We start from the raw sequence: 15,864 nt of genomic DNA on the forward strand, positions 1-15,864 counted from the left end.
ATCAGATACTATTTTCACATATTACACAATGTTACTACATTGCTCAGAAGCTACATAAACTACATAAGCTCATTACTACAAAAGCTCAGAAGTTTTGTATATTATCAGATATTTCCCTTTTCTTTTCTGGCACAAAATTATCAAAAATGTTCAGATCTTTAAATAACATAAGCATTCAGTGTGAAGTGTAAGACTGACTGGGAACTGAGAGAGTTCAGTGCAGCATAATGTGGGTAATAATTGGCTTTATGGAGGTGGAAAAACAAGCTTATTGTTAAGGGATTTTAACACTGGCACATACTTAGCAAGCAAATACAAATTCATGCACATTGTTAATTTGTCTGCCTCACCAATTGCTCCATGTTATTAAATCTTTCCCATTAAACAGACCCTGGCAGGTTTCTGAAAGCACTTCCTTCCAAGGAAATTGTTATTAGATGGATATTCTTGAAAAGGTTTCAGCAGCATCTCAGCAACATTGGCAGTTTCAGAATATTTATGAGCCTGTAACAACTCAGTGTTGGACGCAGCTCCAGATGCAATCAACATCCTCGGAACAGAAATTAAAATTGCATAAGGTACAACTGCAATGCTTAAGTGAAACAATGACATATACAGCTACTTCTGAAAAATCCCTTTTTCCTTCAGACACTCCTCTTCATGGAAGAACTTCACTGAATGGGAAGCAGGGTGACTTTATAGCAAAGCATCGTTTGGTCACTGATTTTTATATTTTTCTTTTTGGCCACCACACTGTGCAGTTTGTTTGTACTTTGCTTAATGGTGGCTTTTCCTCCTTCCTTTCCTAGATTTGAAAGGTCATGCACCTCAGTCATCATGTCCCAGCTTTTTCCCCTGTTCTCTTTAGGTTTGGTTTTGCTACTACTTTTTAAAATTACATTTAATTATTTGGCCACAAGCCCTAAGTTCACTGACTAGACACCTCGTAGTCCTTTCCATATGTATTTTTCTATGAATCCACAAATTTATTACAGATATTAAGACTCTAAAAGTCAAATAATGAAATAAGCAGACAGGTCTCAGTATCTGATCAGAAGGTTTTGTGTGGTTATTGCCTTTGCTCACTACTGCAGCTGATTTATGACTATGTATTCAGACTGTGAGATGCTTTATGAAATTAGCTTTATCTTTGTGTTATCATGCACACCCTCTCATTTGTACACAAAGCATCTCCAAAATATTTTTCATTAGTTCCTCACAGCTCGTTATTTCCTGAATGATTAATGACAGCTACATAAATAGGGTGTTTTCCCCCAGAAATATGTGCTTTAGTTTGCTGTCTTACTGTCAAAAGACTATTGGCTTTAAAACATATCTTTTATGTAATCAAACAAAGGTGATACTCAGTATATTTTCATATAATTCTTAAGTGTTCTGAATCTAAGGAAGGGCTGAAGGGCTGTACTAACCCATCTTTCAAAGGAAATGACAAACAACAAAATTCAAGGAAAAAAAAAGGCAAAAGCTGTGATAGACAATGAGTAACAGGAGCAGCTGCTTCCTTGGCTATATTCTGTCCATTTGTTGTCTTACACATGTCGAAGGACTTATGGAAGGAGAAGCAGTTTTGCCCAAATGCCAGTAATACCTTTCCAAAATTAATGTCCTTTTTAAAGGCAAAAAATTAATTTAAATATTCAGATTTCATTTATTGCTAGTTCCAGGTATGAATCAAGGAAGGTGCTTCAAGACCACGCCACCTCTCAGGCAAACCTTTGTCAGTAAGGGCTCGAGCCCTGGAGGGAACAGTTCTAAGGAAAGGAAAAGTAAACATTATCTACATCTCTCAAGCTGATTCTTCCTGACCCAGGTAACTTGGGCAAGGGACTGAGTAGAAATCCACCACAGTCTTGCACCTCCACTACAAATTTCAATATATACCTATGTAGTATAGCAGCTTACAAGTGACAAGGTTGACAGTAACACTTCATGCCGTGGATAGAAATAGAAAATAATGGGGGAAAAAACCCACAAAGAAGATAACTGTGGAGAAAAAATAGACATTTCAGAATTAAAAACATATAAAGGAGAAGTTTTAGAACTGGTGTTACCCACTCAAATCCCAAAAGCTTGGCTGATACTTTCAGTGAAATTCATCATCCTAACAAATATTTTTCTAACATGATTTTTGCTATGATTTTCTGATGCACCTAGGAAATATACCATGTTGGCTTTGTCTAGAGTAACAGAGAAGGAGGTAAAATTGGAAGACCCTCACTTAAAGACATGGATCACTTAAAAAAAAATCAAAACTACTGCCCTTTCCATGATATTTCACCAACGTCGCTTCAAATGTGGCAGCTGATGCCTTCTCCAGGCATACATTTTCCTTTTTATCCAAATTAACATTTGCAGATTAACCGTGACATGGATGCAAATATTTGAGTCGGTTGCTTGCAGCTCAGCTGAGGTCCCTCAGAGCTTATTCACTTAAGCCCAACCAGCACCCGAACTAACGACACACACCAGAGGCGCTTATCCACTGATTCCAGGAGAAATGGTATCGGACACCGGACAGGTGAAGAATTGTAACAACAAAACAAAGAGCCTCTTCTGACAGAGACGGCTGAAATTCCTCAGGCAAAGCAGCAGCAGCTTCCTTTGGAGAGGTGACAGGAAAAGAAAATGAATACGCAGCAATTAAAATGCCATTTCCCTGGAAGATCAATGGGCCATACAAATGCAGGAAAGCCGCAATGCTGCAACTGCAAGCAGTTTATTAGAAAAGGGTCAGCTTCCCTCTTTCATTTTTTAGCCTTCTGCTGGATAGAATCATAGAATCATAGAATCAGACGGGTTGGAAAGGACCTCTAAGATCATCAAGTCCAACCCTTGATCCACCACCACCACAGTTGCTAGACCATGGCACTAAGTGCCATGTCCAGCCTCATCTGAAAAATCTCCAGGGACAGAGAATCCACCACTTCCCTGGGCAGCCCATTCCAATGCCTGATTACCCTTTCTGTAAAGAATTTCTTTCTAATATCTAACCTATAATTCCTCAGGTTGCAGCCTCTGCCACCCTGTTAAGGGGGATCGTTTCAGCTGGGTCTCCTGTGGGAGCAGGGACTGCTGGTGTGTGCCATGGCATTCCATCAGCCTCCCGCAGGCTAAAGACCCCGCAGGCAAGGGCAGGAAGGGTGTTAATCACCCACAAGTATTGGCACATACAGTCATGTGCTCCAGTTCAAGAACTGGTCCCAACACCATGCTGGCAAGTGTGCTTTTCTCTCCACATACCCCAACATGCTTAAAGATTATTTTACTTTTAAACATGAGCCAAGGCCAAAGTTGATGATATATTTGCATAACATCTTTCATGCAAGGAATACATGTAACATATGAAAAACCAATCCAATTCAAAGCTTCCATTCCCCATAATTAAGTAGATTTAGTACATTAAGAAAAACCCTGAGACTTACAATAAATGCCATACAATCCATGCTTTTTTTCAGTGCTTTCTTTTCCTTTCTCAGTTGTTTTTCCTTTAAGGATTCTCAGGATGAGAGTTTGCCATAAGAGAGATTTTCAGTTCTGTGAAAAAAATCTGTCACTTCCAGATTTTGTTTGGTACACCCTGGAATATACTCATGCCATTTTTACAGAACACTAAACTTAAACCAGCAGAACAATCAGTAGGAAATACTTTGCTTGTTTCAACGAGAATGCTTTATTTCATTACTTTGGGAACAAATCAGTCTCTTGGTGGGTAAGAGTAATAATTACTATTTCATAATTTCACATAGAAGCCCAAAGAAAAGGAGAACAGTGGGTCAGGGTTTGCAGTGTTGACAGAGTGAAGGCTACTTTCTTTTCGAGGAGAAGGATTTTCAGCTGTTTTCCATCTACATGGTTTGGTTTTAGCTTCCTGGGGTGGCTTTTTAAAGGACACAAACTAATTAGGAACATCAGAGACCTCTTGAAATTGCCTTTGGACTTCAGTCAATGAGGAGCTATTATCTACAAGCTTTTCTGTTCCTTTTGAGCCAACAAGAACTTTGCTTTAACTTCACTAGTTCTCATCTAACAACGGAGCTGCTGGGACTGAATTTCAGGATGGGAAATAAAGAAAATAAGAGTTACAAATATGGTGCTTATTGACAAGGAAAATGAAAGAGTAGCAGCATGGTTTAGAACTCTGTATTTTATATATAAAATACCTATAAAATATTTTTGTGCTGGTTTGGTTTTTTTCTGAAGGACAAGGAAAAAGAAATTTTAAACAGATTGTATAATATAAAGTGTACATACTATTAACAACTGAACAGAGCCCAGGGGATAACAGCATATTTACAGGTGAATGGTAGAACTTATAAAGGTAAAATTAGCCCTTCACCTGCAGTGACCACCAGAAAAAAATACTTATCTTTTTATTTTTGAAATTGAGCATGTTCTGTACTAATTCCTTGATCTGTACCACGGGAGGAAAAATCCTCAGCCTTGACCAAACCATTAATCCTAATGGAGAAAGGTGAGATGGAACCAGGGAGCAGAGCTGGGACCTCTCTACCTGCGGGAGGAGCTGGCACAGACAGGAGCTCTAAGGGAGAGCAGCGGTGAGAAGCAGCAGAGTTTTACACTGAGGCTTTGGGAAGAGTCACAATGCAATCACGAGGCAAAGAGCCTGAAGAAAACACATCTGGAACTTGAGCCCAGTAATCCACCCCTGTGCTAACAGCAGCCTTTGGCTTTGCTGATTTGACAGAAAAGCAACATTAACAGTGACATTCACCTGCTTATTTTATCATGTTCTCTCATGCTCTGTTTGTAGGAGTTATTAGACTTCTGACTTTTTTAACATCAGCGAGATGTTTTGCGATCTCAGGACCTGTGTTAGCGTTGCAGAGAAGTGGGAATGCACATGGTGAAATCCCAGCATTCATGTCAGGGTGAGTTATCCTATTACCTTTACCAGGATCCAATCAGAGCAGATGTTAATATCCATGGAATGCATTAGGCTTCTAAATTTACCAGCCAGAAGATACGATCAAACCTGAGCCTGTGAAATTCGCCAACCTGGCCTGAAATTATCCTCCTGCCCCCCTTCCTACTGCTGGAATTTGCTGGGTTTTTCTTTCTAGCTCAAGCAGCAGAGTCTGTCATGTCCCATTCCCTTCGCCTTTCATGTGCAGACACAGAGCCTCAGACAGCTATGGGCCCTTGGGGAGAGACCTCCTCTGAAGGGAAAAGCTCAAGGCAGAGCACTGAATTTCTCCTTTCAAACACAAAACAAGAGAGGAACAGATTCCTTTCCTCTGGGTAATGTCAGGCTGCAGAGTTTCTTTGACTGTATTTACAATACATGCATGTAAATAACAATGTTCAACCCTGTTTTCACTTTGCAAGAGGTGAGCTAAATAAGACTGCAGAAGCCTTAATTGGGGTACTAAAACAAAATTTTTAGCACATCTCTTTCATGAGTTTTCCACTATCTCAGGGGGTTACCTGCTTCCCTTTGGGCATCTCACAGACTTAGGGATGTCATTGTGGAAATAGCACATCGTGTGCACTCACCCCTGGGGGCAGGTGAGACCCACTCAAACCTTCATGCCGGCAAGGAAGACGTTTGAAAATTTATACTTTTGAGAACGGAAAATTGGAGAGAAAATGCTTCACTCCTAGGAGATAAGGCTTAGATATTTGGTGGCATAACAAACTCCAGATTTGCAATTGCCTACAGAGACTTTAAGTTGGAAAAGACACTAATTTTTCAGTTTAATGGGCAAGAAAAAGAAAAACAAACTGAAATCCAAACCAAGAATGGAGGCAAAGGAGGAAATCATGCATGAACTGCTTCAAACAAAGCAAGCCATGTGCTTACAATGTCCAGTGCTGGACTGCCACAGGGAATTCATTTAGGTAAGTCTGACAAAGAAGCAAACATTTCCCATGTGAAGTTCTATCCATGTGACTTCTTCCAATATGGGAATTAATTAACAGTTGTCAAATTATCCTGCATTTCCAGCAGTAAATCCTTCCTCCACAGTTAATGGCTCAAAGTAAAAGAGTGCATATGCTCAGCCAGAGACGCTTCAGAGAGACTGACTTCCTACCAAATTATTGCTCCAGAACTCATCTTCATCTATGCTTCCATTCCACTGGCAGCATTCTCCCAGTGCACAATGCTATTAAAAATAATGGTTTAGTGCATCAATAATAGATTAAAGACGGCCTCCTCAACATGGCTGTGGCGGCAGCATAATAAAATCCATCATTCTTTGAACATTTACAGCCATACATCTTACAGTTAATGATGTGGCACAACTCCATCACCAAGACATGAGGGAAACAGAAGTTGAAAGCAAAGAGCCATAAAAGCTTGAAATTGAGCCCAGGAAAAGTGCAAAGAATTCTAAAGAGTAAGGCTGCTTAACTCCACACCCAAGCAGGGAACAGGCTGTTCACAGGATACCCAAGTCTGTCACAAGAGATGCCCTAACACCGATGCAAGAAATTTGGACTCGATGTTCACTTTAAAATCTGTTTGGTAGCTTAACAGTATCTAAGGACCTGCATCATGGAGATGACAGGGCTTACATCCCTAAGTTTCACCATCAAAAAAATGAACCAGTGAGACTCAGTCACATATTTTGGCTTTCTAAATTGTCAGTGGAGAGGTACAGGAGCCTCCAGAAAGCCACCTATCTCTGACTCCCATGTTGGTGGAATGACTCATTGGAATATTACTCTCTCAGATTCAAAGAGATTACTCAGTGTCACCAGAGAACCATTAATGCGTTATTTTATGACTAATAAACATCCACTTCCCATCTGTGCACAATAAGTGAAAACTTTAAATGATGTTTAAAAGCACACGGTTCTTTAACTTGCCCACAAAACGGACATTTTTCCAGATCTGTTCATTAAGTTATGATTACACAGAGTAAACAGTTATTCCTAGTAAACCTACATGACACCTTTTCACTTTCTCCTCTGGTAATATTTTCTGTCATTTTTATTAAGTCAATTGACAGAATATCAGCACAGAGAAGGTGTAGCTCAGTCACTTTTTCTAGAAAAATAACACAAAATTTCCTTCTCTCTTTTTGTTGTCTGTAACAGCGGGAGTTGTGATACAAAGAAGAAAACTTCAACCCTGGCTCTGTACTGTTTGAAAAGCTGGAACTGCTGAGTCAACCCATGCAGAGCCATTGTGATGGAGCTCTCCAGGGACACCACATGTGCTCAGTAAAGCCAGAGGCACAGGCTGCTGCCACCTCCAGAAAACAGGATGCAAGACCATATCTTCATCCTCCAACTTCACTCACTGTTTTTAACAGATAAGCACACAAGAAACAATAAAAAACTAGTCTGCAAACATGACTGGTTTGAATTACTACCAGAAAAAAAAAAAAGACAATCATTATAGGACCTGCTCTTCATATAAAACAATTAACTTGGGATGCAGGTAGGTCACTGTTTACAAATTTGGACGCTGATTTTGGCTGTCAGTGTTGTTTATGCAAATGTCAGTAAAACATGCTAGAACTTAGAGCAGGCTGTGCAGCCACAAGGTCCTTTCCCTCCAATAATATCCTAACTTGCAGCATTTGCTGGGATCTCCTAAAGAGCCAGAATAATTACAAACAGACATGAAATAAGTATTTACACATTTCATGAAATAATTATTATTACATCTGTACTGCTGGAAAGTTTTGCAGAGATCAGCCACTGGAGCTGCTAATCAGAAGGCTACCTGGCTGGCTAGATGCTCGCTGAATCCTTTTTTTGAAACACTTCATTCTTTCTAGGGCTACAAAATGTGTTAAAATTCTCATAGGAACAGGATTTTTTGGAAAGATTTCTATTGCTCTGAAGAACCAGAACTAGGGAAGAACTTCTGTCTATCAGAGTTTGTTTTTCTGGTCTCAGGATTGTATGAGATTGCGAGTAAAAATAGGAGGAAGTGAAAAATAAATATGATATTTCAACCTTAGGTTTGATTTGAATTTTCTCTGTGGGTTTACAGAGCAATTTTCATGAGTCAGATCTCATTTGACTTACTAACACAGTTAGTACATCACGAGGTATTCCCTCGTGACATCAAGTTACGAATGAGTCCTTCCATGACTTCTATGTTCTACTTATGATTATTCAAAGCATCTGTGGTGTCCAACATCAAAACAAAGTCAAAATTGCATCTGACACTCAACCCAGCAGTTTGTGAAAGAAAGGCAGAATCTAATATTCAAGATCCCAAGGCAATGGGCAGAACCAGTGCTACCTTTGTAGCTTTAATGCCTCATTTAAAAACATCTTATCTTCTAAATTTTGCCATATTGCAAAGAAAACAATTTAATTTGCCTTCTGCTTTAAAATAATTATTTAATCGCTAATTAATGACTTAAAAATGCCTCTTGATTTGCTGAGAAACTTCTCATATGCTTCACAGTAGTCTACTCATAATATTCTGTCTTTGCTTGAGATCCATATCTATCCACTTGTTGTTGTGGATACATTCTGTTTAGTCACATACTCCACCATAACATTTTTTCTTTTTGTCCATGCTATAACTCTTTTTCCTGTCAATAAGGGTGCTTTGAGGAAGAAGCAAGAAGCTGTGGGAAAAGCCATGCCTCTGTTAAACCAACGAAGCTTTAGAGAGCTGAAGAACAAGACCAATAAGATAAACAGCTACGATATAAATCTCCTGGAAGCACTTACATTTTTCAACACTACACATACACAACACAGCCATCACGAATCAAGATTAATCCTATGACTTTTGGGATCACCTGAGCCTCCAGTCTATTCCTGAAGCCTTTCTCTCCAGCTGACTGCAAGGCCACCTTGGGTGAAATCCTGTGTTTATCTCCACAGACAGTGGAAATCTTGAGAATAGCAAAAATGCCTATTAAGGACAAAGTCAGGAGAAGGAAAGAATCTCCACAGCTCTGTAAACCCATAGAGAAAATTCAAATCAAACCTAAGTTTGAAATATCATATTTATTTTCCGCTTCCTCCTATTTTTACTCACAATCTCATACAATTTCCTCATGGTGAAATAAGCCAATAAGCAATTTCATAACAAGGTCAATGTGAAATCTCTCTAAGTTATCATAATGCAGGTCTAAATTCTACTGAGGTTTCTTCTTAGCTGCCCAGCCTGACAATTTCAAACACTCAAGGATCAGAGATAACACTGGGTAACAGAATAACTTTCAACTGATCCACGGAGTAAAAGTCAGTGGAGGCTTACTGCCTCCACATTTCATGATTGCTTAATGTGAAGGTCTTTCCAGTGGGAAACAAAATTATTTAGCACTTCTAAAGGCAAGAACTTGCCTGGAGAGAATTTGTAGCCATTCGTCTCTTTCTCCTTCTTTTTGTATTACCATATGATATTCACTAATTTGCCTTCCTGGGTAGTCTTCCACATGCAGCATACAGAACCTTAAACATTATAAAATCCTGAAAACTATTTCAGAATTTTGTACATTGCAAAATATTTCGACCTAAATTACATTCAAGATCTACAGAAAAAAGTCCTCTTTCCTCACCTAGAGCCTGCACTTGTCCAAACAAACATGCTGTAATCAAGTAGAGGCTTTTGAGGTCTGAAATGTTTGAATTTCCATCACATTAACACAGAGGTATATCCACCCATATAGTTCAAAAGTAATTGTTTCATTATTTTATGTCCCATATTGTGTATTTTGCTCCTTCACTCCAAATACTCATTTCTCCACTATTTGCAAAGTTTCTGTGTCCTTGTAAACTGTTATTTACATGAAGGCAGTAAAGGATCATTTCAATGAAATATTTTAGACAGCGTTAGGAATGAGGTAATAATTTTTTCCGTAAAGTATCAAAAATCATCAGTTTCTCAAAGTGTAATTTTACATTTTTTGTGAAAGATTTTCTCTCTAAGTGGAGCCAAGAACTTGACTGTGCTGCACAGCCTTTTGTTATCAATTTATAAGAGGCTGTTTGGATTTCAAAGCACCTGTTTAGTTTGTTAATAACTGTTTGGGCATAGGGGTTTATTGATTTATAAAGTCAAAGCCATTTTTCCTGTCTCTGATGTTTACAACAGTGAGCTGGAAAACAACGCTGGCTTTGCAAAAACAGCAGAAGTTTAGAGCAGCTGAAGTAAGATATTATTTTTTGGGAAGGGACAAGGGAAAAGAAGGAAACCTGTATCAGAGGAGAAACAAGAGCGCAGAGCTTAGGGAACATATGAGGATGTTTCAGTCAATATTTATCTCTCAGATCAATAAAACTTGATGTTCACCTCAGTGAAATCAATATCTGCTTAATTTACGTGTTGTTGCTTCTCAGCTCAGTCTACTTTTCCCTGTTTCCAGGATCTCATTTCAGTGCTTAAGATTTCAAACTCGGTCATCACCCAACCTGATCATTGCATTTCCAGAATTTTCACCATGGACTCAAACACACACACACAAAAAAAATAAAAATAAAAAATATGTTATTCCTTTCACTGAGCACTGGAGACAGACAGATTTTTCCATAAATCTCCATCTTTATCTAAGCCAGGGTAAAAGTAAGGGGGCCCAAGGAAGTGGTTGTACAGCCAAAAGTAGGGGCAGGAGGACTAGCAAAGATGTTGGCATCCTTACTGGCATCTCATCTGTGATGAAAAAAGTGTTTTATCTCTTAATGTTCTTCTTAACACCTGGTTTCTCCTGTGGGGACGGTCCTTATCAGATTGATTTTATAAGCTGGCAGTGTTGTCAGTGGTATCTACACTCAGTCTGACTCTTAAAGATCCTGAGCTCCACCACACCTGTTAACGATCCAACATAAAGCACTGGAAACTCTGGCTGCTTTCTCAGGTCAAGATTTCTGTACTACCCTGCAAGGAAATTTCAGCTGAATCCCTAAAGGGCTCTGCAGCAGCACAGCACTTAGCAAGCGCATGGAGATTACTCTTTCTGCTGGAATTTGAGCACCAATTACCAAAATTTGGCTAAAACTTCCTCTCCTCCTCCCCTCCACAGCTGGACCTGGGTGTTTTGCTAGCCCCTCTCACACCAACAAGCTCATGTTATCCTTTTACCTTCCTCTCTCCTTCTGCTTTTGCGCAAAATTGCACGAAACTATTTTCAGGTTTGCTAAACCAGAGGATGTTTTGGCTGCCAAGCTGCATCAAGAAAGCAAGCACTTTCATTTGGTTTTATCACAGAACTGACAATAACATTATTATGCATGCAAAGAACTCCTCGCTTGTTTATCTGCGACAACAGAGTGATACGTGCAAATATACACATGAAAGGCCCAAATAGCTGCCGATAGTCGAGAATATTATATCTTCAAAATGCAAACAGAATTATTTACTCATGTCAAGTGTAGAAATGCCTCTTGTTAATTTTCTGTTTTCCTATAACGAGCCCTACCAGGTTCAACCCTCTGTTTTCAGGGAAATAATCTAAGAAGTAAAGATTTGCTTTCTAAATACTTCACAGCCTTGATAACGAGAAGCCTCATACCGACTATACCTAAATAATAGGATTATTTACCATTTGTTGTGCTCTAAGTCTTATACACAAATTTCAAATATTTTAATATTTAAATATAATTCAAACTCTGAAACATTTTATCATCATATCCACTGCCAAAATAAAAGTTAGAACAAACTTAACTGATATTTAAATGGATATACCTTCAAATCATGGCCCAAAAGAATTGTTTCCTGTAGGGGATCTCAGAAACACACTGTCCTGTAACCAAAGTTTTGGCTTGGTTTGCTTTCAAGTTCCCAATTTTATCCATTTTATCACCCCCACGCCACCATTTTTATTTCCCCTTTCCATTTGACAATACCTCCTACTCACAGTGACTTACCTGTGTGTTACCAACACTAAAGTTTTAGAGTATTCTGGTAATGTATTATATTTTACAACTCAGTCCTACAGCAGATTAGGTCATTGTTCACATGGCAGAATAAATATACAACCTAAAATACTTTTGAGAACTCAACTGCATCTGGATTTCTCATGTAGATATTTCATCTCTCCATTTATATTCTCATTATCTCTCACTATCTCTTCTGTTGTCAACCCTTGCACCAGCCATCCTGGGGATGGATTGGGATAAAATATACTCAGGTAATTAGGGCTATCTTAAAATAATCATCACAGAAAAGTACATTTGCAATTTAAAAAAGCATGGGAAAAACCTTATAACCCGAACTTTAATCTTTTGCTGACCAAACCCAATCCATTCAGCTGTGCCCCAAACTCCACCACTTGTCCCCCAAGGACACCACTGGCCTCTAATGGAGGCAGCTTTCTGTGCTGGGGCTGAGGCCCCACACACTCCATGCTCTTCCCACCAGGACACCCTCAGCCCCATAGCATCCTCCCTTTTCAGGGACACCTCGGGGAAGGAGGAGGGCAGGAGTGTCCCAAAACAGACAAGACCAACACTATCAGAAGAAGCCCTGCCCTACAGAATGGAGAACACCTTCCCTACCCCTGCACATGCCAAAACCACACAAGCAAGGGAGGCGATTCATTCCCCCAGCCCGAACAGTGTCACAGATGTCCCTCCCAGGAGGGACAGAGGTGCCTCCCCAGCTGCAGGACACGTGTCAGGGGCTGTGCTTTGAGCCCCAGGGATGGCCGAGGCACCCACGCAGGCTGGACTTTGTGACGCAGGTGCCCCAGGATCCTCCCACTCCCTGTAGCATCTGGAATAACACCAGACCTGCTGCTCACCCATCAACCCTCCCCCAAGGGCTGATTCATCCATGCAGGAGGACTGATTGTCCCTGCCAAGAGAGTTGATGAGCTTCTAAACAATTCAGTACCTGGGGCAGGAGTCTTGGTCCTCCCTGGCAGCAGGGGAGGCACTGCAGCCTTCATCAGGGATTGGGAATGAAGAGCAGCACATCTGGCACAGATTCTCTCCAAGAAAGAGAGCCCAGTTAATGATGAACTCATTGCACACAGAAGTGCATTAAATGAGAGGAGCCTTCCCCCTGGACAAGGGCAATGGCCCAGCTCCTGTGGCACTCCGCTGCCATGCTTTGGCACCTCCACACAGGGACAAACCCCAGCTCCAACCAGGCTGCATAAATCACTGCCTGGGTGTGCCTGACCCTTTTTTCCATCTCTGAAGGGAGCCAAGAGAACAACCTTGGCAGTAGAGACTTTTAGTTAGCTACTGTGGGGTGAGCCAAATCTGGGACAGACTGTCAAAATGGCAAGCAATTCATTATTCATGCTCCAAGAATGTGATGCCAGAGTTGCAGGGCATGAAGTCTACACAGCACAGAGCTGGACTGCTTCCAGGAAAGTATTTTATCTTACTTTTTCTCTGGCTCCCCGTGTTAATTCTTCTGTCCTTCATCCCCACCCTTCCTAGTAGAACCATTTAATTGGGTGATTGGCAGAGTAGAGCTCCACAGGACACGATGAGACGATGTATCAGCTCTGCTGCCAAAAGGGTTTCACCCTCCTTCCTGATCTCTACTCCTGCATGATTGCTACTACTGCTACCTTCTGCTGGCTCTAGCTGGTAGCAAAGCCCTGCCTGGTTGCACTGACATAATGGAAAACAGCAATCAGGCAAAAGAGGAAACAAAAGGCAGATAATTTTCTGGTATGTCATTGAACTGGCTCGTGGCAGGGTGAAGGAGGCCTGGGGCCAAGTGCAAAGCAGGGGAAAGTAGTCAGGGGGAGATGGGAGGGGAGTTCAGCAAAGGGCAGGACACAGCTCCCCTCTCTCACTGGGAACAAGCCTTGGGATGAGCTCTGCTGCCTTTGCTGTCACCAGCCCAACGTACCCAGCCTGTGCCTAATTAGTAGCTTGACTGATTACTGTGTAGTTAATAGGTCTGGCAGGGGAAGAAAACCAAGAGCAGCAATGTACAGGCTCTACCAGGCCAGAGAGTCCATCACCTGGGGAGGCTGAGGCTCACGGCCCTGCTCCCCACCACGCAAACATACACCTAAAAAATTCCCAGCCAGCCCTCAGCATCCATCAGCTCACAGCTCTTCCTGCACAGTGATTTGTCATTAAACCTTGAGACAAGAGCAATCTGAAACTTTGCCCAATGTGACCTGGGAAATTTTAGAATGTCAGAAACTGAGTTCAGCCCATTTGGGTACTAGAGCAGCAGCTTAATGGAAAACACATCTTTTCTCTTCAGAGGGGTGTTGGGAACAGCTCTGTGTTCATGTTTCTCTTGGTGTGGGATTGGTCTTTCTTGGGAAACCTGGAAAAATCTGGGACTGATCTGACACAATGTAAAATTTTTCTGTAGATTTCTCATGTAATCATTTTCTTTTCCTTAACTTTCCCTAACTTTCTGTTCTTTCCTTCACTTGCAGTGTTTGTGAATACTTCTGTTTTCCTCACTCAATTAATGATCCCTTTTACTTTCTGTGCTGTTCTTTTTATTTCTCCCTGCTGAACACAAGGAGGTTTGTAGCTATATTCTACAACATTATTTGTTAACGACAAGCTATCCCTCACCAATTACTTTGTTGGGATTTTACTACCTTGTCACTATTTTATTTTCAACAATCTGCTGCAATTTTTGGCTGGAAAGAGAAGAAACGAAACTTTCTGTATAGCTATGCCCTGGGACCATAACTACAGGAATGCAGCACTATTCCCAACCAACACACTGCCATTTCTTCCCAAAGTATTTTACCTCCAGTCACCATTGTGTCTGGAAAAGACTGAAGAAGATCACTGGGAGAGCATTAGCAGTTGAATTTCAGCCCTGGAGACTGAGATATACTATTTTAGGTTGCATTATTTTGAGTAACACTTGCCAAGGGCAGTGAAGAGCAAGTCAACTTAATTATGAAAGACAGGTCATTGATATGACTTGTAACAAATAAATCAGTGAAGCGAGTACAGCATTCAGAGGAGCAGTATTTATCACTGCACAAAAACATACCATTATTTAGTATGATGTCAACAGGAATTTTGGAAGGCCACTGAGAACATCCCTTCCTGGTGTTTCCATCACTCACTGTCCGAATCATTCCCTCCTGCCATTCCCCCCTCTCTCTCATACCCAGTTTTGCAGCAGGTCACCAGCACCCATTTTGCAGAACAGGGTCCTTCAGCAGCATTTGCTGTGGATGCACTAACCTGTCTGCTTATCCTCAACTCTTCTGGAGGTTCAAACACAGGAAGGAACCTTACCACAGCACAGTTTTGGGATGATACTCCTGAAGTCCTCTCTGTTGTCCTGTGCATTATTGTGAGGACACCAGCCCATTTGCTGGGTGGCCTGAGGCTCATGCTCCTTCCAAAGCCTACTCTTGGCTCCAAGAAATCTCCTTTCTCTACTTACACCCATTTTTCCCTCTAGCTCCTCCATCCCCCTTCAGGTGCCTTCCTCAAATCCCCACTTGGATGTCTATTGACAATAACAAGAAGCATAAAGACATGAACTTCAATAGTAGATCTCCTAGAAGTATGTTAAATACTGTGAATGTCCCTCAGTGAAGAGAAAAAATGAAAACAGTGGAAATTCTTACTGTCAGTAACAAACTCCACTCTCATGGCTGTACAGAGCAGCCATTCAGTACTGAAACTGCCCTTCCCTGCTCATTGAACTGTTGGAGGCTGCCCCATCTAGTAGAAATGGCTTAATCCCACTTCAATAGAAGCACCCTGCCCCATCCCCAGCTGAGCTGTTCCTTCAAATTTTTCCAGCAATTAGGCTGTAAACACTTCAGTCAATGGAGAAATTCCCTTTGAGTTTATAAACTAAATGACAATTTCATTGTTCAAAAGAGGAATATTTTGTTCTTCACACATAGAGGGAAGGGACAGAAAAGAAGCCCCAGTTGTCTCCTGCAGAGTCCAAGTCCTACATTGCTGGGCTCTCTTTCACATATTAAATACAGCATTTGT

Source organism: Lepidothrix coronata, unplaced genomic scaffold, assembly GCF_001604755.1.
Source record: "Lepidothrix coronata isolate B3197 unplaced genomic scaffold, Lepidothrix_coronata-1.0 Scaffold124, whole genome shotgun sequence".
NCBI classification, from domain to species: domain Eukaryota; kingdom Metazoa; phylum Chordata; class Aves; order Passeriformes; family Pipridae; genus Lepidothrix; species Lepidothrix coronata.